Here is a 26840-nt window from a genome sequence, read left to right as displayed (position 1 = left end):
AGGTACCTTAAAGCTCATCTCATTCCATCCTGTGCCATGAGCAGGGACACATTCCACTATCCCAGGCTGCTCCAAGCCCTGTCCAACCTGGCCTGGGACACTGCCAGGGATCCAGGGGCAGCCACAGCTTCTCTGGGCACCCTGTGCCAGGGCCCTTCCCTCTCTCAGAGGGAAGAATTCCTTCCCAATATCACATCTAACCCTTCTCTCCTTCATCCTAAGGCCATTTTGGTCATTTGTCATTCTGCAGTTTGTGTGTGTTGGTATTTGGCCAGCCCAGATGCACTGTGCCAAACCTTTAATGGTTTTTCACTGTAGGTTCTTCTCTAACATGAGGCATTTAGGCTGGAGAGGCCACCAGGCACCTGCCCTTCCAGCAATCAGTGCTGGATAATCCTGCATTAATCAGGATGTTCTGAGATGGAGCAACTCATTTTGCTCCTGTGTCCCCTGCAGTGAGGCTGCTCTCAACATCCTGCCTCAAACTGCCTGTGGCTCTTTAATACATATTTATCCTGTGCCAACGGCCTTCATCTTGCTGAGGTTAGTTTGTGTTTGCCCGTGCACAGCTGGTGTATGAAGAGAGCAATAGTCTCACCTTTAGGCCTTCATGTTGTCAGATTTAAGAAGTTAAGCGCATCCTGCCTTGTTTTGTTAAACTCTCTCGAGGTGTTTCTCCCCCTTTAATTCCTTCTCTTCACCACCTCTGCACTCCAAAAAGATTAATTTCAAGTACACAGCCCAGACAAGAGGTGGTGTTGGAGATAAGACCTCACGTTGCTCCCCAGGATCTCAGCAGACCTCTGGCCCTACCTGAAACCAGGCGAATGGACTTGGCAAAAAGCAGCAGCAAAACTGAGGATTAAAAAAGCATTTTGAAACGTGAACAGCTTGGGGAAGTGAAGCATGAAACTGTAAAATCACATACTTGGCATGTCATGCTCTATGTGTGGAGTCACCTGTAAGTATTTATGACATCAGGGGTTTGATTAAATATTTTACATTATAAAAAGTAAAGCATCATGTTTAATTGTTATGCAAGATCCAGAACCAACTGAAGCAGTTCTACTTAGCTTCTACTTATCAGACATATATTTTGATCATATAAATGGATTATTTTAGATTTAGGGTTGTGTGATTTATTTTTTTTTTTTAATCAATGGTAAATTTAGTGACTTTTGGTTAATCCCAGGTGTTAGGCCCATTGTGGTCATTCAGAAGCATTTTCCTGTTGTCCCCTGGACTGATCCTGTACTTTTCCACAGATAAATAATGGATTTAAGGAATCCAAAATGTGAACTGGTCTGTGATGCACTTTCTGATTTGATGTTTGAAGCTACTGCACTGTCTGTGAGACTGAGCCTCTGCTGACATGACTGAGAAGGTTCAGGGTTTTGTCCTGAAGTTATCAGTGTTTGTCCAGTGCCAGCTGGGAACAAAGCACTCCAGAGCCCTAAGGAGATGTTTCCAGTCTACTGAGTCATCTGCTTGTGAAACTCAGGATCAGGACAAGGCCCTCCAGGTTCAGGTTTTCAGTAGACAACAATCATGTCTCCAGGTTTCATTCATTTGAGATGCAGCAAAATGACACACTTTGATTATCTCCTGATGTCATGAAGTTTTCCACTTTCCCCTGGCACAATGACCATTCAAACACACTATGGAAATGTTCACATCTGACATCCTACAGGAATATTCCCATCTGACAGACGACAGGAATGTTCACATTTGACATTTTCGGCTGCTTTTGCAGATGATGTTGTTCTCTGTGGGGACTTGTCCATCACTGGGAGCAGTTCAGGCAGCAAAAGCTGCGAGCTCAGCACAGCAGCTTTTTCTTGGCTGTGCCAGAAGAGCTGCTCCTGCTGCTCCATGGATGTGGCTCTAACCTTGTGGGGAACCTCCATGCTCCATGTGCGTGTCCTGTCCTGGAATTACTCCCAGGCTCTCTTGAGGTGTGCTTTGAACTGTGTGCTTCTGTCTTGGTGTAAATTATCATGTAGTCATGGAAGGGTTTGGGTTGGAAGGGTTTCAAAGCCCATCTCATTCCACCCCCTGCCATGTCAGGGACACTTTCCACTGTTCCAGGTGCCTCCAAGGCCCTGAGTCCAACCTGGCCTTGCACACTTCCAGGGATCCAGGGGCGGCCACAGCTTCTCTGGGCACCCTGTGCCAGGGCCTGCCCACCCTCCCTCAGAGGGATGAATTCCTTCCTAACATCTCATGTAAAAAAGTCTTGGTTTCTGACTTTATTGCTGACCCATGGGTGCTCAAGCAGGTTTTATTGAGGCAGGCTTTAGAGGTAGTGCTGTTTTGTGCACTCTCAGCCCTGGGTTGGAACTAAAGTGTAGTCACAGGGCTGGGCTGGGTGAATTTTAAAGCATCTTAAAAGAATCTGTCTGAATATGGAACTTCTGTATCTGTGACCTGTTTTGCAGAACTCCTAAACAGGTTTATTTCTTATTCTAATCTGGTAGAGATGATTAATTTGCTTCAATACCATTGTTTTTAAATGTGTGACTTTGATTTTAATGCGGGTTAGACCCTGGATTTTCATCTGAATTGCAACCCAGTCTACAACAGTGTCTGTGACAAAAGTTCAATATCTTATATGGCTTATTGTTTTTAACTTCTTCTGTAGCAACTTTTCATATTTGTTGCTAATTATCACTAAAATCAGTTCCATTAATGATTTTTGCTTAAATACACTTTCACTTCAATAATTTTTATTGTGTTAATTGTTGTTCCAAGCTTAGACTTTTTAGAACAAATATGTTTCCCTCAAACAATGTCTTAAAGTGTTCTCAGCTGTTGTTTTTTTAGATGTGGTTTTTCTGGTGTGTGTTTTTCTGGGATTTTCTTGCTCTTCAGCTCCCAAGTTGCCTTTATCTGAATAACTGCAGCTGTTCTTAACACCAGCCCTGCCCCTCCTGTGAATGAGTACCAAACCCCTCCTGGAGAAAGGATGTGTATTTTGACTTTTGTATATTGAGAAAGCAGATTTGGAACAAACTGGGGAGGATTTCAGACCTACAGCTGCTCTGGACTTAGGTGTACTAAAAATAAAAGCAGGAAAGCTGCAGTATTTTCCATACTTGTTGTTTCAGAATCATGTTTCAATTTATGTATATGTTAATGGCTTAAACTGAGTTATCCTGAGAATTTTCTGATGTTAAAGTCCCTTTTGGCCTCCCACATTTTACCCATCTGATAAAGAGTTTATTCCACCAAAATTCAAGGTGCCCACACTTTTTTTGAGAACTTACTTTTATTGTTGCTGTCTCCTTGGCTGAATAAACTCTGTTATATATTTTCTATTTCTGTATTGAACTGTGCTGCAGATGACAAAGCACAGCCTGCTCCTACCTCTACAATTTCTGCCCAAGTGCCCAATTCCATTTTCTTCCAGTTGTTATTTTAATACCATTCAGTAACTCTTTATTTCCATAAATTCTCTGGGCTTGGTGATGTGCTGGCACCAGCTGCTGCCAGAGGTGCACAAGTGCCCTGATGAGTGCAACAAGGGTGGTTTGTGATGAGTTGTCTCCTCCTGACCTCAGCTGGGGAATTATTTCTAGCGGTGCTCTCCTCCAGGCCCTCTATTGTTTGCTGAGACAATGCAGCTGCACTGAAATACCTCTGTGCACAGGACATTTTGCATTTCTTCAGCTGCACTCCCAAGATAAAAGGAAAAGATTAAATTCTTCACAACTGAATTGTGGAATTCCAGAGAAAATGCCTATTTCATCTCCTCTAGCCTATCATCTGTCTATTAAAGTCACAGAGAACACAGCAGCCTCTCTTAGCCCTTATTCAAAACAACTAAAAAGAAACTAGAATTTTTTTAAGTGGAACCTGCCCTGCAATCATTTGAATTTTTTTGTTGTGGTTGTGGGGTTTTTTTTGTTTATTTTTATTTTTCTTTTCCTGGAGTAGCCAATAATTCCAGAAATCGGTGTCCAGAAAAACTGATTAAGAAACTATCTTACTCTTTGTGCTGCTATCAGCCGACACTGTGTTTTAAAACATGTTGTCCAATTTAGCATATTAAACCACAATATACATATTCTGTTTCTTGTAAGGCATAGAAAGGAAATTAAAGATCTCTTGAAAGATTTTTGGCCCTATTTCCACCAAGAGTTAAAAAACAATAACAATAAAGCTGCCAAAATGATACAGAGATCTTATCTCAGGCCTGACTGTTCCATTGGTTTCGATCAGCAATATTGGACATGTAGGGATTTTAGCTCTGTAATCGTTTGGATTATGCCTGTTTTTTGTGAAAGCAAAATTGCTTCGTTTTTAGTCCACTTATGAATAACAAAAGACTGTGAAATCTCATTCATGGTGTTTGGTTATCTTTAATGCTTATGTTGAAAACTTAGGGAAATTGGTATCTAGAGCTTATAATTAAAAATCAAATACAAAATTGAGTCTGCATCCTGCTGCAGGATTGATTCAAGTCAGTCATCCCTAATGATGGGGGAATGCTTCTGCCATGATTAGACAGCTTCAGGCTCAGAGGAAAACCCTTTAATTAGCTAGGAGAAGAAAAGCTGCTGTGGCTGAGGCTGTGCAAGGTGCTTAATTTGCTTACTTGTCTTTGGCTGCAGGTGCCACTAATGCTGAAAAAAAAATCTTGTTGAAGAAAAATTTCAGGGTTTGGGGCAGGGGTATTAAAGAAAGTTTAAAATACTTCTTCAATTCCTATTTTTTAGTGTTTTTCCCTGTGGTACTAATCTATAAATACAATTATTTGTCTTTAAACATCATTATTGTCTCTCTTAGCTGTGACGCCTAAACTGACTTCCTTCATTTAACCTCAAAATAATTGTTCTGGTTATTCCCATGTTTTGATTGTTAACCATGGAATACATTGATTCCAGAGGTACTGCTGGTCATGGAGAGCAGATCATCTGATAAATTTTTTATGTCAGGATACATTTCCCAGGAATTTTCTTGGCTTCCTAAAAAAATATTTATCACTGCATCAGAGATATTCCTCAGCTCTTGTCATCCTTTAAGACTGGGACTCTGTTTTCAGAACTCAAGCAAATACTGCCCTTTTTAGGGTGATTTTTTCTTTTAAATCAGCACAAGAGCAATGCAAGAATACTCATCAATTTAGAGCTTCCTGTCAGGTTTTATACACACTGCCTGAAGCATAAATCACTTAGAAATTCATCTTTCAGAAATCATTGCACCTTAAAGGAATATTTATCCTTTCTATGGGCTGGACATGAAAAGCCCTGAAGGAAAGCAGATGCTATTGGAAAGGCTTGATGAGATACCTGGGATTGCAGTAGAATGTGTTTTTAAAAATCAGATCAAATACTTGATCTTTAGCATTTTTAAGGTGGTCTGATAATGCAGACTTGCAGCTGGACTCATTTCTTATCTGTGCTACGATTTTTTTGTCCACCAGAGTGACAGCTGTACTTATTTTTTATAGCCATTCTGTACATCATCATTTATGTTTTGATTGTGTTATGTCTGAACACAGGGAGATAAATGGAAGCTGTTCAGAGGAGCAAAGAATGAAGGTGGTGGTGACCAGTTTTATGGCATTGCTGGAAGCAGCACTTAAAGGGCGTTACTGAAAATATGGGAGGTTTTGGACCTTTTTTCCTAGAATACAGCACCAGCACACCTGGGGTCTGCCTTCCAGAACAGCAACAGATACCTATGTTCACCCCATCCTAAGGTGATTCTTGGGCTTTCCAGGTGGGCATAACTCTCTGTGACCAGGCCTTGTCCTGGTGCTGAAATTCCCTTATCATATGGACAAGTAACACTAGGAAATATAGCAGAAGTTCAATCCCTTGCACCTCATTGTATTCTGGCCCTGATAGTACAATAGTGAGGTGCAAGACTAATGGAAAGATCAGAGGAAATATGCAATTTCAGGCCAGGGAATTTTGCTTGTTATGGAATTAGGCCCTGGCTTGGGCAGTGCTGGTAATGGAGGCTGTTGCTGGCACAGAACTGGGACCACTGGTGGATCCACCTGGGGGCTGAGCTGACCTTCAGTGGGACCTTTAGAGTCTGGAGAGTTGAATGGACAGAAACCTGATGAGGTTCAGCCAGGGAAATGCAGGTCCTGTACCTGGGCAAGAACAACCCCCAGTGACAGCACAGGCTGGGAGCAGGAGCAGCTCTGCAGGGAAGGACCTGGGGTGCTGGTGAGAGACGAGGTAACCATGAGCAGACAGAGTGTCCTTGCAGCCTGGAGGGCCAGTGGGATCCTGGGGACATCAGGAAGTATATGGCAAGTAGGTCAGGGAGAGATCCTGCCTCTTCTGCCCTGTCCAGGTGAGGCACACCCAGAGTATTGTGTCCAGCTCTAGGCTCTGCATTTCAAGGACAAGGAACTACTACAGAAGGTCCAGCAGAGGCCACAGACATGATTTGGGGTCCGAAGCATCTCCCTGATGAGAAGAGATGGCAGGAGCTGGGCCTGGTCAGTCTCGAGAAGGGAAGGCTGAGGGGAAATCCAATCAATCCACACAGATATCTCCAGGGGATTGCACAGGAGGGTGCCAGGCTCTGTTCAATATTGTCAGTGACAGAATGAGGAGCAGTGGCCATACAACACATGTTCCACTCCAACATGAGGAAGAACTTTCCATGGAGGGTGGCAGAGCCCTGGAACAGATGCCCAGGAGAGTTTCCCTCTCTGGAGGTCATCCAAACCCAACTGGACGTGTTCCTGTGCCACCTGCTCCAGGTGCCCCTGCCTGGGCAGGGGGATTAGACTGGATGATGTCTAGAGGCCCCTTCCATCTCCAGGTGTTCTGGGATTCTGGGAATATTTACTGTGACAGTTTGTGGCCCTGCAGTGGGCCCTGTATAATGCAGAACTGGTGGTTTTGTCTGGTATTGCCCTGCCTTGCGCAGGGTGGGAATTCCAGGTGATTTTTACCTGCTAGCAGCAACAGCACTAATCCTTGTCTGAGCAGGGACTGGAACAGTTTCCTCAGGTGGTTTCAGTATGCTCTTGGAAATTGTCTTGGCTCCCAAGAATTTCAGGCTGAGGACACCAGGAATTCTTTATAAAGCCCCCCTCAGCATGGCCATGCATCATAGCACCTCTATTTAAGGCAGGAGCTGATTTTCCAGTGTGCAGGGGGGTCAGAGGGAACATCAGCACATCCTGGGGTCATCTCTACATCCTCAGGGTTGGCAGTTCCTGCTGTCAACATCCTGTAATTAGTGTTTGGAAGCTGAATTATTTAGTGTTCTGTGTTTCATAGCTGCTGAAGGGATGAATTTTATTTACTGCCTCAGGAGCTGGTTATTCCGTGTCTGAGTAGGTGGATATTCGTGGAGAGAGCTCTTCACTCGCTGCCCTTGCACTCCCCAGATTTGTTTCTCCTATCCAAGGAGTACATTCTCTTGGGAGAAAATAGGAATCTTGGTAGGAATTCCCTGTCTTAAGGTAGAGTCATTTAAACTGTGTTTAAAGGATGTAAAATGGGTTGAGATTTTTTATTGTCTAATCTTATATGGAGTGAAAACATTTATATTATAAAATTCCGCACTGCCTTATCCCCTCTCACAATTCCACCTCTCCTGGGCCATTCTGAACAACAGGTTCTTCCCAAGTCTGAGGTCTATCAGGAGTCTGTGGGATTTTAGTCTTTCACTGGTTTAATGTCTCTCACAGTCAGATTAGTTTAAGTTGACACTACAAAAAAGTGAAAAGAAATTCTGTAAAGTCACAGAGTCATAGAGTGACTCCGGATAATGCATGGGTTTTAATTCCGAATCTGTTGTTTTTTTTTTTTTGTACAAGGCCTTAATGTTATTATTTAGAGCTATAAAGACATGGCTGACCTAGAATAGACTATATTTTAAGTCTCATTAGGGAAAAAAAATTCAATAGTTATGGTCTTGAATTAATTGGGTGATTAGTTTTGTTTTAAACATAACTTAGGTGACTCTACAATGACTTTGCAAAGAAAAGGTGATCCTGAGGTCCCTTCACTACCTGCAGTGTGAGGTCTCAGAAAGGTTTAGCAAAAAACGTTAATTTCATTATACAGTTAAAAGTCACTCCAAATGTGAAAATTACATGAAACTCGTGTAGATCTTGTTTGCTTTTAGTTTGAAACTGTTCTTTTAAAAAGTAGCCTTAGGGTAGCACTGTTTTCATGAGTTTTGGGGGTTTTTTGGTTGGTTTTTTGTGGTCTGGTTTTTGTGCCCATGGTCAAAACCCCTTTCTCAAAACACAGTAAGGAGAATCCATTTTAATAAGTTTATTTTTGTTGTGAATCTCATTATGTGTATTCAGCAGGCTGACTCCTACCTTTTTATTTGTTTTAGAAAAGAGCAGGGGAGATCTTTATTTTTTTTAGTTTTTCAAAACACAGCCATGTTTATTAAAATTAATTAGAGTTGAAGGTCAGAGTGTCAGTGCTGCTGGAGTTGTTATGACACATTTTTAGGAGCTGAATCTCAGCAGCATTTAGGATCACAATCAGCAAAATTCAGTGAGAGGAGCTGAGAGAGGATGCTGGTTAAACTGCTCATGCTGTTGCTCTTGTGCTGATTTAAAAGAAAAAATCACCCTAAAAAGTGCAATATTGCAGGGTCAGGAGTGGGACTGGATCCTCATGGGTCCCTGGCTACCCAGGAACCTGTGATTCCAGACAGAAATTCTCTAATTTGCCAAAATAAACAACCAAACGATCCTTTCATTCACTTCAGAGTCACTTGAGGGGTTTCTTTTTAACCTTAAATCAGAGCATATACAAAATAAAATGTCAGGCAGGCTGAGAATGCAGCATTTCAAAGCCAGTGAATCAGGGAGGTTTGACCATTCCCTCTGCCTGGTTGTCTTGCTACGCCAATGGCACCTAGAATTTTGGATGGTAGAGGGAAGAGCTGGTCTCCAAGGCTTACACTGGATGTGGACCTTACCTTACCTTCCTGCTGCTGGCACAAACACAGGGTGGTCCCTGGTCCTCTGATGTTCAAAGGGAGACATCAAAGACAAATCCCTCAGCTGGAACTTGGGGAATGCTGTTCCGCTGTCTCTATTAGGGCAGGAAATCAGATTTTGAAGAATCTGCTTGGGTTCTGGTCCTTTGGCTTGGAATTGAATTCCTACTGCTCATTTATGCACACAAAGGTCAGCAGATCGTGAGGGGGCTGGAAGATTTAATTTGAATTTCTCTAAACTCTGAGAGTCCTTGCCTCACCTGAAACCACCCTGCTCCTTTCCTTGTTCTGAAAATCCTTTCTTTTTCCTCTGTTAAGGACATCAATGAACAAATTGGAAAATCTGTGTTGAGCTACTAATACATGAAAGATGTTAAAGAATCTTGGTTAATCAAGACAATGTATTCAAGTCTGTTTATACTGAAAGTTAATCTGGTGAGCATTTATAGGTTTTTGAGCTGGAATGGAAGCTGAAAATTAGTAATTTTGTATTCAGAGTGTTTTCATGTACTTGGGAATGGCACAATGCTACAAGAGCTGTACCGATTCTAGACTTGCTATTTATTTAACATTTGTTTAAGAAATAGCTTTGTATCAGGATTACATTAAAATTAGAGATGATTAGGTGAACTGTTATGCCAGTTATGGGAAATTTAAAAATAGCTTTGTGTATAATAAGCAACTTCATTATATTAATGCAAAATATTTTCCTATCATTAAAAAATTAAAGAACTTTCCAAATGTTATTTTAGCTCCTAGGGAAAAAATAAATCAATATCTTAATTTTTTTGGTTATTGCTTTGTTTTTAAATTAACTGTTACCTACAAAGTATTTTTAGAGCATTTCACTGATCTCAGAGAGAAATACTCTAAAAAAATATCATCCAGCTTGAAGGGAAATAGCCATTTGAGTTATTTAACATCCCTTCAGCACCTAATATTAAATTAATTTATTAATTTGTCAGAAACAACTACACAGAAGTGCTACACTGCTCCTGCCAATTTTGATTTCCTCAGAAAGTGCATTGCTGCTTTCACTTGGAAAAAACCAAACTGTACTTGCTGGAAATAGCAATGAGATGCGCAGATGAGAGGGATTGTCATGGGAACGTTTTATCATCCAAGGGAAGCAGCTCATGATCCTGCTGTAGTTTCATTCTGTGGACTGAGAGAATTCATTACTTCCCTGCCCTCCCCACAACCAGGAGAGTGAAGCCATGTCTGACCGGGAAGTTTCAGGGATAACAAGGTCACACACAAAAATAAATGATAATTTTTTTCCAGGGGGAGGGGAGGTGAGATTGCTTTGTGTCCAAGCACAGTCATGCTGAAATCTGCTTTTTGTTCTATTTTCTGCCTCTAACATTTCATGGGGACTCCTCAGGAGCAGCGTTCTAGCAAAGGGCCACCACCAAGCAGCGTCAGGAATGATTTTGGTGTCATCAAAACTCATTTCCTACCTTGAGTGTTTCCTCATAGCCAGATCCCCACTACTCTGGGGCAGAGCCTGACTTACAGATTTATGAAGTTATTTAAGGTTTGTACAAAAGCAAAACAAACTTTGCTTCTTGTTCCTTCCTCAGCCCGGTTATAAATGCAGCCAGTGCCCTTCAGAGGGCAAGAGAGGGAGAGTATCACGATGCTCCTGCTTATAAACTGCAGCCTAGGAAAAGCCAAGTGAATAAAGAGAAATACTTCAGCCCTGGAATTCCTCCTAATTCTCAGTTCTAGTGAGCTTTAGTCACATACCTGCTTGTTCTGTGTGCTTTGCCTCATCCAAGCACAGTTACCAAAGCATTAAATATTGTCTGTGTGCTTATGAATGTATAAAATAATGGGAGAAATAGAATTATGACAGTGAGCCATGGATGTATTTTGGAAATCATACACAAGCACAAGGAACTATCAATCTAGCCCCACAACAGTTTTCAAATTTATTGAGCCTGTGTTCTAAAAATTTTAAATGAACTCATGTATTTTAAATCACCGTGTTTGGCACAGCTAGGCTTGTTTTGTTGGTGGTGTGGTCAGATGACCTCAGAAAATACTTATTTTGAAGTATATTCCCTCTTGCTGAAATCAAGGCTGTTACTTGAAGGATAGGTAGGAGAATATACTCAAAGGCATTAGCTATAAATCAAACCAATCTGCAAAGCCTTGATTTATGCACGTCAAATTAACTTCTCCAAACTTACAGTAATTTATCTCAAACATGAGACTTCTATAAAAAAGGGAAATGAAATGTATTTGTGCTGTGCACTCAAGGTAAAATTTTTGAATCAGTATTAATCAGGAGCAATGTGTTCCAGGATGAAAGGAACGTAATTCAGCAGATTCCTTTGGAGCAGCAGTTGTTCTCCTAGCTGACAGAAGGACCAGAAAAATTGGTAAGAAAACTTCTTCTCTTAACTGGAAAGTGTGTCTTCAATTCTCTCCCTTTCTCTTTTTTTCTTTTTTTTTTTTTTTTTTTTTTAATTCGCTACATTAATAATCTGAAAATGCATATTGGGACTTTTGATGGTGAAGTGTTGAACAGATAAAACAGGTAAAGATTAAACTGTTTAACTGGAATTATGTAATAGTAAAGAAAGTGTGATGGTTTATTGCCTCCACATGTATAACTAATGTGTCATTTCTGCTGTTCTGCATGTACAAAAAATAGTTCTGGTGTCTGGGATAGATTTATTATTCTTCATTGATTGCTTCTTTCTGTAGCAGGAGGTTTCTGGCAGTAAAGCAGCAGAACTGTCACATCCATCATGATGTGTCGGAGATGTGTCAGAGATGTGTCAGGGCTGGGGCTCTTTTTTGAACTTTACTACTCCTGAAAAATGTACCTGAGCATTATAGGCAGAAGTCTGACATTTCCAAGATGAAAATCAATCTTTTTTTATGTGGTGATTCTCAAAGCAGACTTGAGTTTTGATTGCACAAGGGGTGGTTTCACATATTGGGGTATACAACAGGGACACCAAATAATTTGGGTAACAGACCTGGCAGGTGTTCTGTAATGAATATAAATTGGAGAAATGATCATAGAAGAGATACTCAAGTCAAGATAGCACAGAAAACATCGATCTGCTGCTGTCACAGCTGGGGACCTGAAGGTGTTTCTTTTTGGTTTGTGTATTTTCTTGTATTTCTCTTTAAAGCTGGGGATTAACCAGGTAAATACAGCCTGCTGTGAATTTATATTCCATATTATACCATATTAAGCGGGGAAGGGGAAAAAAAAGCAGAATTGTTAAAATTAATTGCTAAAAACATGCAAAGCAATGAGAGGTCCTAATGTACAGGAAGAGAGAGCAGATGAAACACTCCGAGCTTTAAAATGAATGCTAAAAATGTTCAAGCAATCTATATAATTGTAAATACCTTGAAAAAAGGAAAGTCATTGTGTCACAGGTCCAAAGGCTCAGCACCTGGGCATTATGGTGTTATTGGAGACAAAAAAGGAGAGTTTTGTGCTGGTGGCTGTGTCTAGAGGCAGGAGAGATCTGAGAAGGGCAGCACGGAGCCACAAAAAGCCAGACAAGCACAAATATTTTAGATTCTGGGAGTGTGATGATAAAATATTTTGATGTTGGATTGCTTCCCTGGGAAGATGTTTGGAAATAATGAGCAGAGCAGTCTTGTTCTCTCATATTTTTTATTCAGAGAAATATCTAAATAAATAAGATTATGATGTGATACTCAGTTGTCCCCTTCCAAGAGGAAGGAGCATGGAAATTCCATGTAGTAGCCACTTTCAAAGATCAGTTCAAGATAATCAGTTGCTATTGAAATTAGGAGGTTTCAGCTTGGTTGTTTCTAAATTTAGCCACTCAAATGCATGCTAATTTTCCCCAAAAATAATGCTCTGTCAGCCACAAAACACTGACTCAATTTTGTTAAGGAGTTTAGCAAGGCATGACATGCATAACTAGGGAAAGAACAGTTTCATCCCTTTGAGTTCCTAACAATTATTTAATTTAGGACAAACAGCAAAAGTCCCCAGAGCACACGAGTAGTCTGAAGTTTAAAGAAGACGACAGCTAAGATGGATCGATAATTTCTCATCCCTACAGTTACTAATAATAAGGTGACGAAAGAAATATTGGCGATTTCCAAGCTAAAGGCAAAGAAAGAAGCAAATCCACTCTGCTCCTGAGTGGACTCCATTAACACAGATTGCCTTCAGCCCATTAAGCCTCAGCACTCAGCTGTTTCCAGCAGGAGTTTGTTTCTAAAACTCTGGAAGTCAAGGAATTAAACCCCACCTGAGTTTTAAAAGCATGTTTTCTGAGCCTTAATAGAATGACACTTTGTCTTACTTCTGTGTCTCCAGTCATGCAGGAAATTAGAGGACTGGCTTCTTCCTGCAGACTTTGGGTTTCAGGCTTCAGGCTCAATTTGGCAGCGTATATTGCTCAAATTGGCTTGTAAATGAGCTATTTGTTTCTAAAGTACGACTGATATCAACTTGCTTACAAATACTTACAACATGGACATGTCTCTCATTTGATTCTGTAATTATATGATGGTTTTTCTTGTCAAGAGAGCTCAGAAACTTAATATTGATTTATGTTCCTGAGTTTCCAAAACTACAATGTGACATTGTTGAGCATAATTTAGAGCGGCCTTTTTTCTCCCCTCTAATCTTGTACATGCCAAGCTTGAGCTCATTTGGGTCTGGAATGATCTCAAAAATCATTTAACCCTTGTGTGGGTGTGGTGACAGTGGCATGGATGAAGATGATGTCATTGAGGTGTGTGATTTCTTTATGGTTATCTGTTTGCTATGGAATGATATTTTCAGTCAAGGCCCTGAATAAACTCAGCATGAGAATTATTAACATTCCTGTCTCCTGGGTGTCCTGTGAGGCTTTATCTTTTCCTAGAAGCAGGAGGTGGACAGGGATGCTCTGCTTGCCAGTGTCCAAAATGCACTGGAGGTGCAGAAAAGTGTTGTGCTGACACTCCAAAGTCATCCAGACCTTGAAGGGATCTGTCTATGCCTTCTCAGTAAAATGAGTTCCTCAGTGATGCCCAGAATGTTTTTAAAATTTGTCATGGTTTTAGCACTAGCTAAGAATCACCAGAAAAGTTATTCATTTCTTGCTGTGAGATATGGATTAGGAGAAGGGAGAAACAGGCTTAAAACTTAAAAGGAATAAAGAAAGTTTATTAACAGAACTACAAGAATAAGAAACCAGAATAAAACCTCCAGAAACCCTTCCTCCCCACCATCCAACCTTTCCTTTGTCCAGCTGACAACACAGAGACAAAACTTGGTGTTTAAAGCAGTCCCAACTATACAATAGTCTTTTCATCAGTCTTTGTAGAGAGAGGAGTTCTCGTCATTCCATGGAGAGTTCTCCACAAAAAAATCCAGTTTTCTCATGGCTTTTCATTCCCATGATAGCCACCCGGAAGGAAACTCTCTGCCATCACGCCCTCCTCCCATTTTCACACCACTCTGAGCTGTGTTCATGGGCCATGAACTCAAGGGGTGCTATTTTAAGGAAGAGTTATTCAAAGGCAAAGGCTCTCTTCATCTGTCTCTGTGATCATCTCTGGGAACAGAGGTTTTCTCTTTTTTTCCCTGGGGGCCAAGGGTCTTCATCAACTCTCACTTCTCGCTCTCTCTGTTCCAGCATCTCATGGGATCACAGCTACTCAACCATCTACTCAGCTTCATCAATGGATACCTTTGCTCAGATCTACACTCTGAAATACTTCATTGCCCCCAAAATACTCTTTCATGAATTAAAGGAGTTTTTCAGAACATTATTGTCTATCTCCATGGCCTTACCAAAAGAATATTTCAGCTTATTAAAGCATCTTCTCATTCTCTTCTGATCTGAGGCTTGATTCCTTCTTTCACTGACTTTGATAGTTTATGGTTGCCTCTATACATGTTGATCACTCTTGCTTTCCTCTCTCTGGAAAGAGATTAAATCTGCAGGTCTCATCTGGGTAGTGAACGGGTTAAAATCTGGCCCACACCATGGCAGGTACTCATGGTATCAGGTGTCATGATTTCAGGTGTCTCTCTCTCAGCCCAGCAGCTGAAGGGAAGGAGCAGAAGGAGCAGGCAGTTCTCAGCTTAGAGCGATCTGTGCAGGCCATACTGAGGAGGGGGGGCTGTTCTGCGAGTGTCAACAGCCCTCTGGGGGCCCCGTGGGAAAAGCTTCGTCCACCCTGCTGGTATGGGACCCGGAGGGCTTCCAAGAGAAGACAGCACCACAGCATGGCCTGGCCCGGCCTGGGGCTGACTCTCCGCAGCCTCCATCCCCCACCTGGGAGTCGCTCTTCCCCAGGCTGCACAGGCCGCGAGGGATGGGGGCAGCTGCACTAGAGCTCTGTTACCTTTCAAGGCCGGAAACAGAAAGAGCCAGAAGCTCCCTGGCTCAAGTTTAAAAGGTAGTAGTCACAAAAGTAATCTCACTTTTCAATGCTCAAAAATACTGTCAATTCTCAGAACTGGCCAGCTATTGGCCAAGTCTCAGGCAGAGAAGAAACTCCCAACAACCTCTGTCAAAACCCTCACTTTCCTGGGTGTTTATCACTCTTTTTTTTTTTTTTTTTTTTTCTTTTTTTTTTTTTTAAATGCCAACCCACTACAAAATTAAAATTAAAAAATGCCAGGTTTTGATGGAATAAAAACTCAAATGTTCAGCCTTTCTTGATGAACAAGGGGAAAAAAATTTAAAATTTTTTTAATTTTTATTTTAAAAATAGGGACTATTTTCCTACCTGATCCATCCTGGGACTCTATAATTCTGATTAGTAGATTCTGTGTTGTATTAATACATTAAGGGGTAACTACATTTAAGGAACACAGTGGCGTGTTTGTTTTCTGTTAGGTTGTTCCCTTATATTTGCATTCCAGGCCATATGTAGAGGCCCAGGCAAACTGCATTCTGTGCCCTAAAGTCTCTGTTGAAACCAGTGCATGACAATTCCCCATTTCAAAGGAAGCTGTCATTGAGCTGATGCATTTAACATACATAAATGCACAAACCTGGTCCAAATTTTCAATTCATTTTCGTAGCAAAACTAAAATCATGATGATGAGAATTGATTCCACCTTTTGCATTAAAAAATTGATGGGAATATTCTGGACATTAAATTCTCCTGGAATTTCTTTTGAAGAAATGATACATTATTTGAGAGACAGTTTGTGGGATGTGGAAATGAATTTTTTACACATGTTGACATTGTGATTAGAGCTCTCAGTTTCCCAGGATGAAATGAAAAGGAGGTGCTGATCCAGCAGTGACTGGATCAGGTGGACTCTCTATCATGGATACTTTTGTCTGTGTGCTGAACCTGTACTCCCCAGTCACTGACACACAAGGAAGTATGGGATGTAGGCAGGAGATTGGGCTATTTTGTTTTGTTTCCATTGGGAGATTTTTTTGTTAACTTAGTGATAACCATTCAAATTTATTCAGCTCAGTATGAAGTATTGAGGTTTTAGGACTGCTGTGCTCACCTCTTGAGTTTCTTTTACTTGGAGAGGATAATTCCTGTCAGCTGGAAGGTTTGAGTAGCTTGAACAACACAACTTTCCTCTGAGGGCTGGTTGCTAGTGAGTTGGATGGCAGTGGTGGGTTGAAGTTTTAAGGGGATCATCAAAAGCATAAGGTGAGGAGGAATCCAGCAGAGAGAGGTGGTAAGGTGGGAAAAGCTCATGGAGAACTCCCAACTGCCTTGTCATGGGAACAACCCATGAACTGTTCATTTATTTGCTATTTGATGAGTGGAGCAGCATTTCTGCGCTTTCACAGACTGACTGGTGTCAGAGGGGGTTGTTTATCACCAAATTTTGTCCTTGTGGAGAGAGCCAGGCACAGGTTTAAATTGATCCATTTGTGAGAGGGGCACATACCTGAAGGGAAATGTTCTGACTGCTTTGGTCAGATAAAACAGGATTCCTGCTGGAATACTGACCATGTGCAACTGTTCTTTCCTAGTTACTCATGGCTGGGAAGTGCAGGATATACACCAGAAGCAGTATCTGTTCAATTTTTCTATCAAGAACCCCCTCCCAGATATGCCTTTAACAACTCTTTAATTCTGAACCATTTCCATCTCTGATAAAATTGCATTAGTTACTCATATTCCTGAATTTGCTTTGCTATGAAACAGAATAAATTTTCTTTGTGTTTTTGCACAGCACTCTGGAACAAACTGAAATCCAGGACCTATAGTGTTTGTGTTATCACAGGAGATATTTGAAGCACGGGCTGAAGCAGCAGAAGTGTTCTGCACTCACTGGGGGTGCATTTGTGCCTTGAGGAATGCAGAGAGGATGTTTACCCATTCTGTACTGACAGATTTGCTGGCAGAAATATGTAGGGTAGGTTCAGTGATGCTGTCACCCTTTAAGTTCATTTAGGAGAGAGTGTGGGCCAGCAGGGGCCCTTTGCTACCTATTGTAAACAAGGGGGAGTGCTAGGTTTTCCTTCACCCACCCAGAACAGCCTTTCTGCAACAGCATCCGAGTCCCCTTATATCTGTAACCATGGAATGGTTTTGGAGATATTTACACCTCCAAAGCAGACTGTCAGAGGTGTGGAGGAAGGGAAAGTGTTCTGTTTCCCCCAGTGGTGTTTTGAGACAGAAGGGGTGGATTGTTAAGAGCAACCTAAAGCTTCCACAGTGTCATTTACCTGTTCTTGAAGAAAATTTGTGTGTGACAGTTGATTGTGGACCTAGAAGGCCAAGGGGACCTGGGCAGACATGGGGTAGCCACAGGCCCAGGGCAGAGCTCATCCCCTGGGCTGGCCCTGCTGAGGGACCTCAAGGGCTGGGTCCAGTTCTGGGCCCTCCTGGCCAGAGAGCCCTGGAGGGGCTGGAGTGTGTCCAGGGAAGGGAACAGAGCTGGGGAAGGGGCTGGAGCCCCAGGAGCGGCTGAGGGAGCTGGGAAAGGGGCTCAGCCTGGAGCAGAGGAGGCTCAGGGGAACCTTCTGGCTCTGCACAACTCCCTGACAGGAGGGGACAGCCAGGGGGGGTCGGGCTCTGCTGCCAGGGAACAGGGACAGGACAAGGGGAAACGGCCTCAAGCTGTGCCAGNGAACAGGGACAGGACAAGGGGAAACGGCCTCAAGCTGTGCCAGGGGAGGCTCAGCTTGGACACCAGGAGGAATTTCTCCATGGCAAGGGAGCTCAGGCCTTGGCAGGGGCTGCCCAGGGAGGTTTGGAGTCCCCATGCCTGGAGGTGTCCAAGGAAGGGCTGGACGTGGCACTCAGTGCTCTGGGCTGGGGACAGGGTGGGCATTGGGCACAGCTTGGACTCCATGGGCTGGGAGGGATTTTCCAGCCTCAGCAATTTTTGACTCTACAGCAGGGCTTCTGTGGCAATGAGGAGTTTGGTTTTCACAACTGAAAAGAAATAGTGTGTTTTTAAAAGCCAAAAATAGTTCCAGACTTGGGATCAATAGTAAAATTTTTTCATGTTCCTTTAATACAGGGAGGCATCTACCTTTTGGGTTATTGGTACCTTTACATTTTAATTTCTGAATTTTACTTTAGTTTTTTTTCAAAGACAGGTTGGATGGGGCCCTGAGCCTGTTCTAGAGACTGACATCCCTGCTCTCAGATGGCAGGGGGGGTGGAATAGGAGATTTTAAAAGTGCCTTCCAAACCATTCCAGGATTCTATAATTCTAATCTAGTGTTCCATCTTGCCAGAGAATAGCTGGTGAGTCAGAGGTAAATATTGGCAAGCTTTCCATATGCCACAATGTAATAATTTATGCTTGAAACAAGCTTTTGGATAAAGATCTCCTTTTTGAAGTTACAGCTACTTCTCTCTGTAAAATGGGGAAGGGGAGAGGAGAGAGTGTGTATATCCCCAGCTGGAGGAACAGCTTGTGCAGTTTGCTTGGGTTTAGGGGGTTTTGCTGCACAGGCAATTCTGCCCATGCAGTTACAGACTGGTGCCAGGGAGTAGCAGATACACTTTTCCATCTCTTTTTTAAGAGATTTGGGTTTTAAGAACCCAACAGGTTTGTGTTATCAAACCCATTAAAAAAATATGTCTTGTCCCTAATGAATGTTTCTGATTCCTTCAAGGTTATAAGGACATAGTTTCAAAGTATGAATCATTCTGTTGAGGGTTGTCTCAAAATTGGATGCATATTTTGTCTGTTATGAGATTCAGAAATGTCTTAAATTAATCTAAATTTATTTCTTAAACACATACATATATATAACATGCATGTTATTAAATATATTTGCCTAATATATTTTGCACAGAGAGTTTTAATGTTGACTGACCATTTATACCCTCAGACTCCCTACCATGGCATCTTAGAGAAGACTAACTTAAAACTTAATTCAGTCCCAGTTTTTATAAAGGATAAAAAGAAAAACAACTTTTTCTATGCCTGATGTGAAATTTTCTGCATTGCCTCGGCTTGAGGTTTACTGATTTCTACATCTGTGATGTCACGAGTGGAGACAGGCATCTCATCCTCAACAGTTCTGTAGCACTGTGACACTAGGAGAGGTTCAAATAAGGTATGAGGGGGAAAAAATCTCACTGGAGGGGAGCGGTCAGGCACTGGAATAAATTGGTCAGGCATTGGAATGAGTTTCCCAGGAAGGTGGTGGGGTCACCATCTCTGGAAGAGTTAAAAAGTTTTCTGGATGTGGCCCTTGGGATGCGATTTAGGGGCGATGCTGGTGGTGCTAGGGAACAGCTGATTTTGAAGGTCTCTCCCAGCCCGGATGGTTCTGTGATTCTGGAAGCCGTGACATGAACTTGTCAGATTTAATTTGGATTAATTCCTTCCACTCCCAGGAGATCTGCTGTGTGTCTGGGTAACTCTGCTGGTGCTAGACAGATTTCCACACCCAGACAAGGAAAAGTTATAAAAAGCAGTGTAAATCCTGAGCAACTACTGAATCTGTACAGCTCCCAAATGATCCCAGTGATCAGGCCACTAGAAAGATTTGGTGAGCAAGCTTTACTTTCCGTTTCTCAGGCAGCCTACTGATTGTGCCTAGAAAAGCAATGTTTTTAGGAGTGTGATTTCTCAAGGGCTCTAATTGCTGTGCAAGAGGGATATTGGATGTAATTGTAAAACTGCTTATTTATAAATTAATGTTATCTATTCAAAATTAGTGTTGAGGAGGGCTGATTGCCATTCCAGTCAGTGGTAATACGTTCCTTGAGAAGTCGTTAGTCATACTTTATTTTTCATTAAGTTGCTAATTTTGGTGGGGTTTTTTCCATGTGACAAATTTTCTTCATATTTCAGGTTCAACTTCACCTGAGTTTAACCCATGACCCAATGCTTCATGCATTAAGCATTGGAATGGGCTGCCTGGGACAGTCCTGGAGTCACCATCCTGGAATTGTTCAAAAAATGAGAGGATGGGGCTCTGTCTCATGTGGTCTAGTGGCCATGGTAGAATTTGGTGAAAGGCTGGACTGGATGATCTTGGAGGCCCTTTCCAGCCTTATTGATTCAATGATTGCATGACTGTGGCATCACTTCAGGTGATTCTGCTGTCATGTTTTCTGTTTGCATTTCTTTCCTTCCCTTGCAGCACAGACAAAAAGCTAAGGCAAAGCCCAGACTAAATGGATCACTCTCAATCTTCCTAACAAAAGGGTGAAGAGAGAATAGCAGAAAAAAAGACATTGCTGCACTCATAACTTTTGAAGCTGCTGCTTCTCCTCAAACTGGAATGTTTTCTATTTAAATATTTATTTTCATTGCTCATGATAACTGAAGCTGTCCTTATGCGGGAGCATTCACCAGGATGAAGCATGAAAGTTCAAACTACTTTAAAGTAGATTATCTCCTTGTGCTGTGGAGGAAAAATGTCCATCTTTAATCAAATTACACATTATCTTTTGTTGCAGGCAAGTAGCTCCTCAGAAGAGACAGAGATTGGAAAGATTATTAAAGAAACCTATTCAGTAGCAGTCCATGGTCATGTTTAAGACCAGACTGTGGTTTAGAACCCAGTAAATCTTGACTCTCATCCTGTTAAACATGGCAGCGATTGGATTTACACTTCCTAATATCAGGAAAAAATTAATTCAGGGAGAAGTAATGGTGTACATCCATATATTATGTCACATATATTACATTATATCCTGCATTTTATATTAAAAATGTGATAGCAGGGAGAAGAAGAGCAAGCATGTGGTGCTGGTGTATGAGCACAGTAAGAAATAATGGAAATAATGAAAACAGACAAATTCCATCCTAAAAAAAAAAAAGTAGTGCTGGAAATTAGGTTACCAGCATTGCCTTGATTCATTGAATTGCCTGTGGTCAAAACATTCAACTCCAGTATTTAAATACCTAAAACTGGACATAAAGGGAAGAAATACCTGATACCTAACTAGCAATTTTATTTTTCTCTAAATGCAACCAATTCAACTTAAAATCTTCATCTTTGTCTTGTATTGAAATGTGGGCAGGGATGTTCAAGTGCAAGTAACTTCTGTCAGAGAGTTCCATTCCAATTGCTCTTAAACAGGCAAGGGTTTAATACATATTAAGGGATGAAATAAAAGTGCATGAGAACACCTGAAAAAATGCACAGATGACCTCCAGAAAGAAGCAGAAATACCTCTGAGTGTCAACTATTTCCTGCATTTTTCCAAGTGAAATGGAGATACACGAGACAGACACACCTATAGTTCATATGTAGCATTTTGGGGCAGAATCAGAGCACTAAAAGCAGGGAACTCCTTCCTTCTGCTGCAGTTTTCCAGTAGGAATCCTCTGGGCTGTAATCTGCTAGAGAAGAAATGGTCAAGGAATGGAATATGTTAATTTTGTATGAATTTCCCCAAATTGTCTTGGTTAACAAATCAAGGACTGTGTGAGTTTAGTTTTAAACAGAGAACTCATTGCCTTCTTGAGGCAGAAACTCTGGGTTCAGGTGGAAAATGGACCTCCTGTCTACTAAGAATGTTTTGTTTTAGTGTAGACATTGAAAAATAAGAGACCAGCTTAGTAATATAAAATTATCAGGCTAATCTGTTAATTAGACAAGTGGAGTCCCCATCCCTGGAGGTGTCCAAGGAAGGTGTGGACAAGGTACTCAGTGCTCTGGGCTGGTGACAAGATGGGGATTAAGCTGGATTCCATGGTAGTCCTTTTTCAACCTAAATGATTCCATGATTGTAAAACCATTTGCAGTTTCTTTTCCTGTTTGGTTTTTTTCCCAATATACTTTATTTCTGGAATATTTATTTTATAAAATCTGTGCACATTTTCCTTTATAATCTCCTGGCATTTTACAAATTATATGTGGTACAAACACCAGTTAGCTCACAAAATTTTAGCTATTTTAGGGTATTTTGTTTATTAAAGATCTCTGGTTTGGACGAAATACAATGATTACAGAAGTCTCTGAGGATTCAAGGAAATGAAAGCAGCATATGAGTAGGCTTTTCTAATAAAGCTAGAAAATGACTCAAAATGGTTTGAGCCAGAAATGTATAAAAATGACTGGATTTTCTGTGGTTTGTGATTTTGGTGGCCTGACTTTCTTTATCTGATGTTATTTGGTGTTATAGTTGGTGTGTCACTCTGCCATGCTAGCATTTATTTATTAATTTGAAAGAGAAGTATTTTTCAGGACTTATGATCTGTCATGTTTTAAATCTAATACTACTTTTTATTTACCCTGGGTTTCTATGTCTTCATCCCACTCAATTTCTATCTCTGATTACATCATCACCTCAGTTTTTGGTCTTGTAGAGAGAGAGCTTTTGTCCATGAGCTATAATTTACTGATGGGCAAAAGTTCTGGAGAAAAATCCAGGAATTCTAGCATCTTCAATTCTGTTATTAAGGCCTGTATTTTATTAAGTCATATACTCAAGTGCTAAGTACAAACATGCAAAAATAACTGTGTTATAGGATGATGAGTGTGTTAAATGAAAGACTTTAGCTGTAATTGTGTCCAAAACTTTTTGATCATGAGTTCCTGGTTACCTGCTGAACTTGAAGGTGTGTGGTAAGGTAGAGTTTAACATAATCAAAAATACCAATTCATTTTGAAGTACCTGAGTATTTTTCTTGAAAATTATAATCTTGTTGTGATATATCACAGGAAATTTGAGTACCTGGAGTTAACAGGATCAGACCGAGGGAATATGAAAGGAAGGGGGAGATGGGACATAAAATCAGAATATGTGATGAAAATAACTGCAACTAGGCAAAAAGATAAAAGGGGAAATGACATATGATTATAGAAGAAAAATGGATTAAAAATGAAATAGACTCTGGCCCGAGAAGTCCCTGACCTGCAAACTTTAGGAAGCCAGGTGTTTCTTTGGGTGAAACAAAAGGAATTTTGTCACAGGAATTTTTCATTGAAAGGATTCTCACCTGTTGCGGCCATCAACCTCAGGATCTTGTCCAGGGAAGCAGCAGGATTCTGGGGACCAGCATCAAACACCAACGAGACGGGCTCTCGTTCATGAAACCATTTATTCAGCATGGGAACAAAGTCGGGTCCAGAACAGAGAGCTCTGAACAGAGGCACAGCAGGGGTTTTTGAGGGACAGAACTCTCAAGGGTCCCCACCTTTAAGGGTGGAATTCAGGGTCAGGAACCATTAGAAACACAGCAAGGGAGATCCCCCCAGGGAATCAAACCCAATCAGAGCACCTGGGCCGCCCTTCACAAGGGGTTTGGGGTGGGACAATGTAACTCTTTGTCTCCCCTGAGGCCACTCACCTGATTTTCTGTGGTCAGAGTCTGAGTCACACAAACAGTGGGAGAAAAGGAATGGAAAAATAAATTTAGCCCTTGATGTAGGGATTGCTTAGGGGGAGATCTATATGCAAAAGAAACTGGAAAATAAAGCAGGAGCTAAATAACAGAAGAGATGGAGTAATAGAAAAAGTAATTTGCATTATGAAATCAAGAGTAAATTAGGAGTGTTTGTTTAAATGACAAATGTTGACATTAGATTGAGGGGAAAAACCTGAAACAAAATATTCCTTGAAGGAAGCAATCAGTGTTGGGCTTAAGCACCCATGAACTGTTTTGGCTCATGCAGCTTCATTCCTTGGGAAATCTTTTCCTTTTCAGATAATCAGGAGCAGCCACAGCTGTGGTGCTACAGTGCAAGAGCACCTCCTCCATGTAGGAACTCCAGGGAGACCCGTTGATAGTGTATTTCCCTATAGAAACTTCCAAAATCCCAATAAAAATCCCAGCCAAACTACAGAACCAATGCCATAATTTTTTCTTCATTTTTTCACTCCACACTTTCTCATCTGTGACAAAGCTTTTCCCTCTCTGATTTAAGTTGGAATTTGATCCTTTAGGGAAGACTTTGGCTGCACAGATCAGTGTCTGAATTTGAGGGCAGCTCCACAGTGGAAAGAACAAGGAAAAGGAAGTTAAAAGGACCAGCAGATTTCTGACCCTGTGGTTGATTGTGAGGAGAAGTGTCATGGCAGCAAACGTCTGAGGGCAGGTGAGCAGCTTTATCCAGCAGAGGTGACTTTTAACTGAAATCCTGGGATTTATTTCACAAGTCGAGAAGGGAGGAACACGCAGGGCCTGATGGCAAATCTCAATCATTTGTTCATTCTTTTCCTTTTGGAAAGCCTAACGTTTTCTCCTCTACCTGTCAGGTTCTGTATAATTAATGCTGTCTTCCTGTTCTCTCAGCTCTCACATCTCTTCCTTCCCATGTCTCCATGACATTTCCTTTGCAAGTTTGAAGGAACTGATTACTCCACTTAAAAGGCAAAAACTGTTCAGTTTTTCGTATGACAGCAGAAACATCAGCTGTGACTTTACTTGAAAACTAGTGCATCATTCCTTGAGAATGGATTTAAACTTTCCCATTACAGACCTCTTTGGGAGCAAGGCCTGGTCTAGTGGAATATGTCCTTGCTCACGGCAGGAGGGTTGGACTGGAGGGTCTTTAAGGTCCTTTCTAACCCAGAGCATTCTAGGATTCAAAGAGGTCTCCATTCCAGTCATCCTTGTTCTCTCCTCAGAGGCCACTTGGCTGCCTCAGGAGGTACCACTGGAATCAGAGGTCTCTGTCAAGAAGTCTTTGTAAACCAGTGGAACACCTGGAAATGTTTTGAGTTGTCAAGTATCAGCTCCAGACATGTGGTGAGACCATTGCTGGATCCATAAAAATTATGTGCTTTCAGTGCTGCTGAATTTGGACATTGTGTGGAGGATCTGGGAAACTGCTGGACAGATTCTGCATTCCATATGCCAGCTGAGGTGTTAGGAGAAGCTAACCTGTTCAAAGGCTTCAGTGGGTGTGTTATGAACACATGGCAGCAGTGGATTTTTGCAGGAAACCCTCTTAAAATCAGGGCTTGAGTTGGTGTGCTTTTAGAGACAAGTGACAGATATCAAAATGAGATCAGTCCCAGTGATTTCATAGCAGAGCTGTGCTCCTCTGGTGCAGGAGCAGCATCTGTGTGAGGGTTACTGGGAATGTATGATAAGAAGAAAGGTTTCACATGTGTAAGCACCCTGAGTTTGAATCGCCCACTTCAGGCAGGGGCTGTCTCTACCTGCTTGCTCTCATGTCAGAAGAATTCTGGTGTGTTATAGAAAGAGCTGTAGTTGCAATAATATAAAGATTTTTGCCTATAAACAGAATAGGAATGTTAAATGGTAAAAATGGTTACATGGTAAAATGGACTTGATTATTCTCTAGCCAGATGTCTGTTCTCTTCCTTTGCACACTGCATTTTAGGCTCCATGGGCCACATTTTCAGAGAACAGAAATTCACATCATTCCCTTGGGTCTTTGATGACTTATAAAAATAAGCTGTTTTATGAATTTAGCTGAGTATTTTTGGTCTTTTAAGGGTTATGTCACAGCCTTAAATTTTCTTGCTATCATGTTTTGTATGGGATCTGTTTCTCAGGAAAGCTTATGTGGCACTTGGGGACGTGGTTTGGTCATGGCCTTGGCAGTGGTGGGTTAACAACTGGACTCAGTGATCTTGGAGTTTTCCACCCTAAATAAATAACAATTCCAGGTGAAAGCCCACCAGTTTAAACTCCCAGTTCTCACAGACTGGCTTACTTCAATGTGTGCTACAATTTATGCATGGGATTTGTTGATGTCTCAGGATTATTGGTAGATGGCATTCCTGGGTCACACATTCCAAAGATTTACAGCTGACTGTGTGTAAATAATGGAAGGTTACTGGGTATGCTGACTGCAGCATATATTTTCTAAAATACACATCAGTGTGGGTTTTTTTCAGCTTAATATGCAGTTTTGTTTCTTTGCTCTTCCCAAAATTTGATAAATCTGATGGCTTGGTACCTTTAAACCATCCCAGCAGCTCAGACAGATTGCAGATGCTAAACCTTATGTTCACCTCATAAAAATATTACTGAAAATTATTGGCAACATCTGACTTGAATGTAGATGTATCTTGGTCTGATAATACTCTGTGAAACTCAGTGGGATCTAGAAAACCAAAATCTAGGAAATGTACAATCAATAGTATTTGAAGTTAAGAGCATCAGCATGGGCATGTTCCCTTATGCTTGCTTTCTTCTTTTTTTTTAATTCTGTTTTCTTAAGTTACTGCTGAGTGGGAAGGGTTTCCAAGCCCTTTCAGATAGAGCCCAAAATATAATTTACTTGTTTCTCAACCCAAATGTTTTCTGATTTGCCTTGCCTCATCATGGTTTTTATCCATTACTGCACAGACTGATCATCCTTAGGGTATTGGTCTATATCCACTCAGTTCAAGTTGGAATTGCTCGCCACCTGCCAGGAAACATCCTGTGTGCTGATCCCAACCCAAACAAGCTTCATCCTTCTGTATTTTTGCCTCTTGCCATTGTGTAGGAACAGGTGACCCTCAAAGAGGAAAAAGGTATCTTCACTTGGACAGTTCTTCCCACATAAAACATGGGGCTG

At 41.4% G+C, this 26840-nt stretch overlaps 1 protein-coding gene across 5 annotated transcripts in view; it reads left to right on the top strand.

Annotated features, from left to right (window-relative positions):
• PCDH15 (protocadherin related 15) overlaps nucleotides 1-26840 on the top strand; it is a 538462-nt gene that overhangs the window by 40912 nt on the left and 470710 nt on the right. For all 5 annotated transcript variants that reach the window (XM_033515678.1, XM_033515674.1, XM_033515677.1 and 2 more), the window contains exon 2: nucleotides 11253-11330. The gene's annotated coding sequence lies outside the window, so the exon portion shown is untranslated. The remainder of the gene's footprint in view (nucleotides 1-11252; nucleotides 11331-26840) is intronic.

This window comes from Parus major, chromosome 6 (assembly GCF_001522545.3).
Source record: "Parus major isolate Abel chromosome 6, Parus_major1.1, whole genome shotgun sequence".
Lineage (NCBI taxonomy): Eukaryota > Metazoa > Chordata > Aves > Passeriformes > Paridae > Parus > Parus major.
The sequence above is the reverse complement of the archived record's forward strand: the minus strand, read 5'-3'. Positions and strand labels throughout refer to the sequence as shown.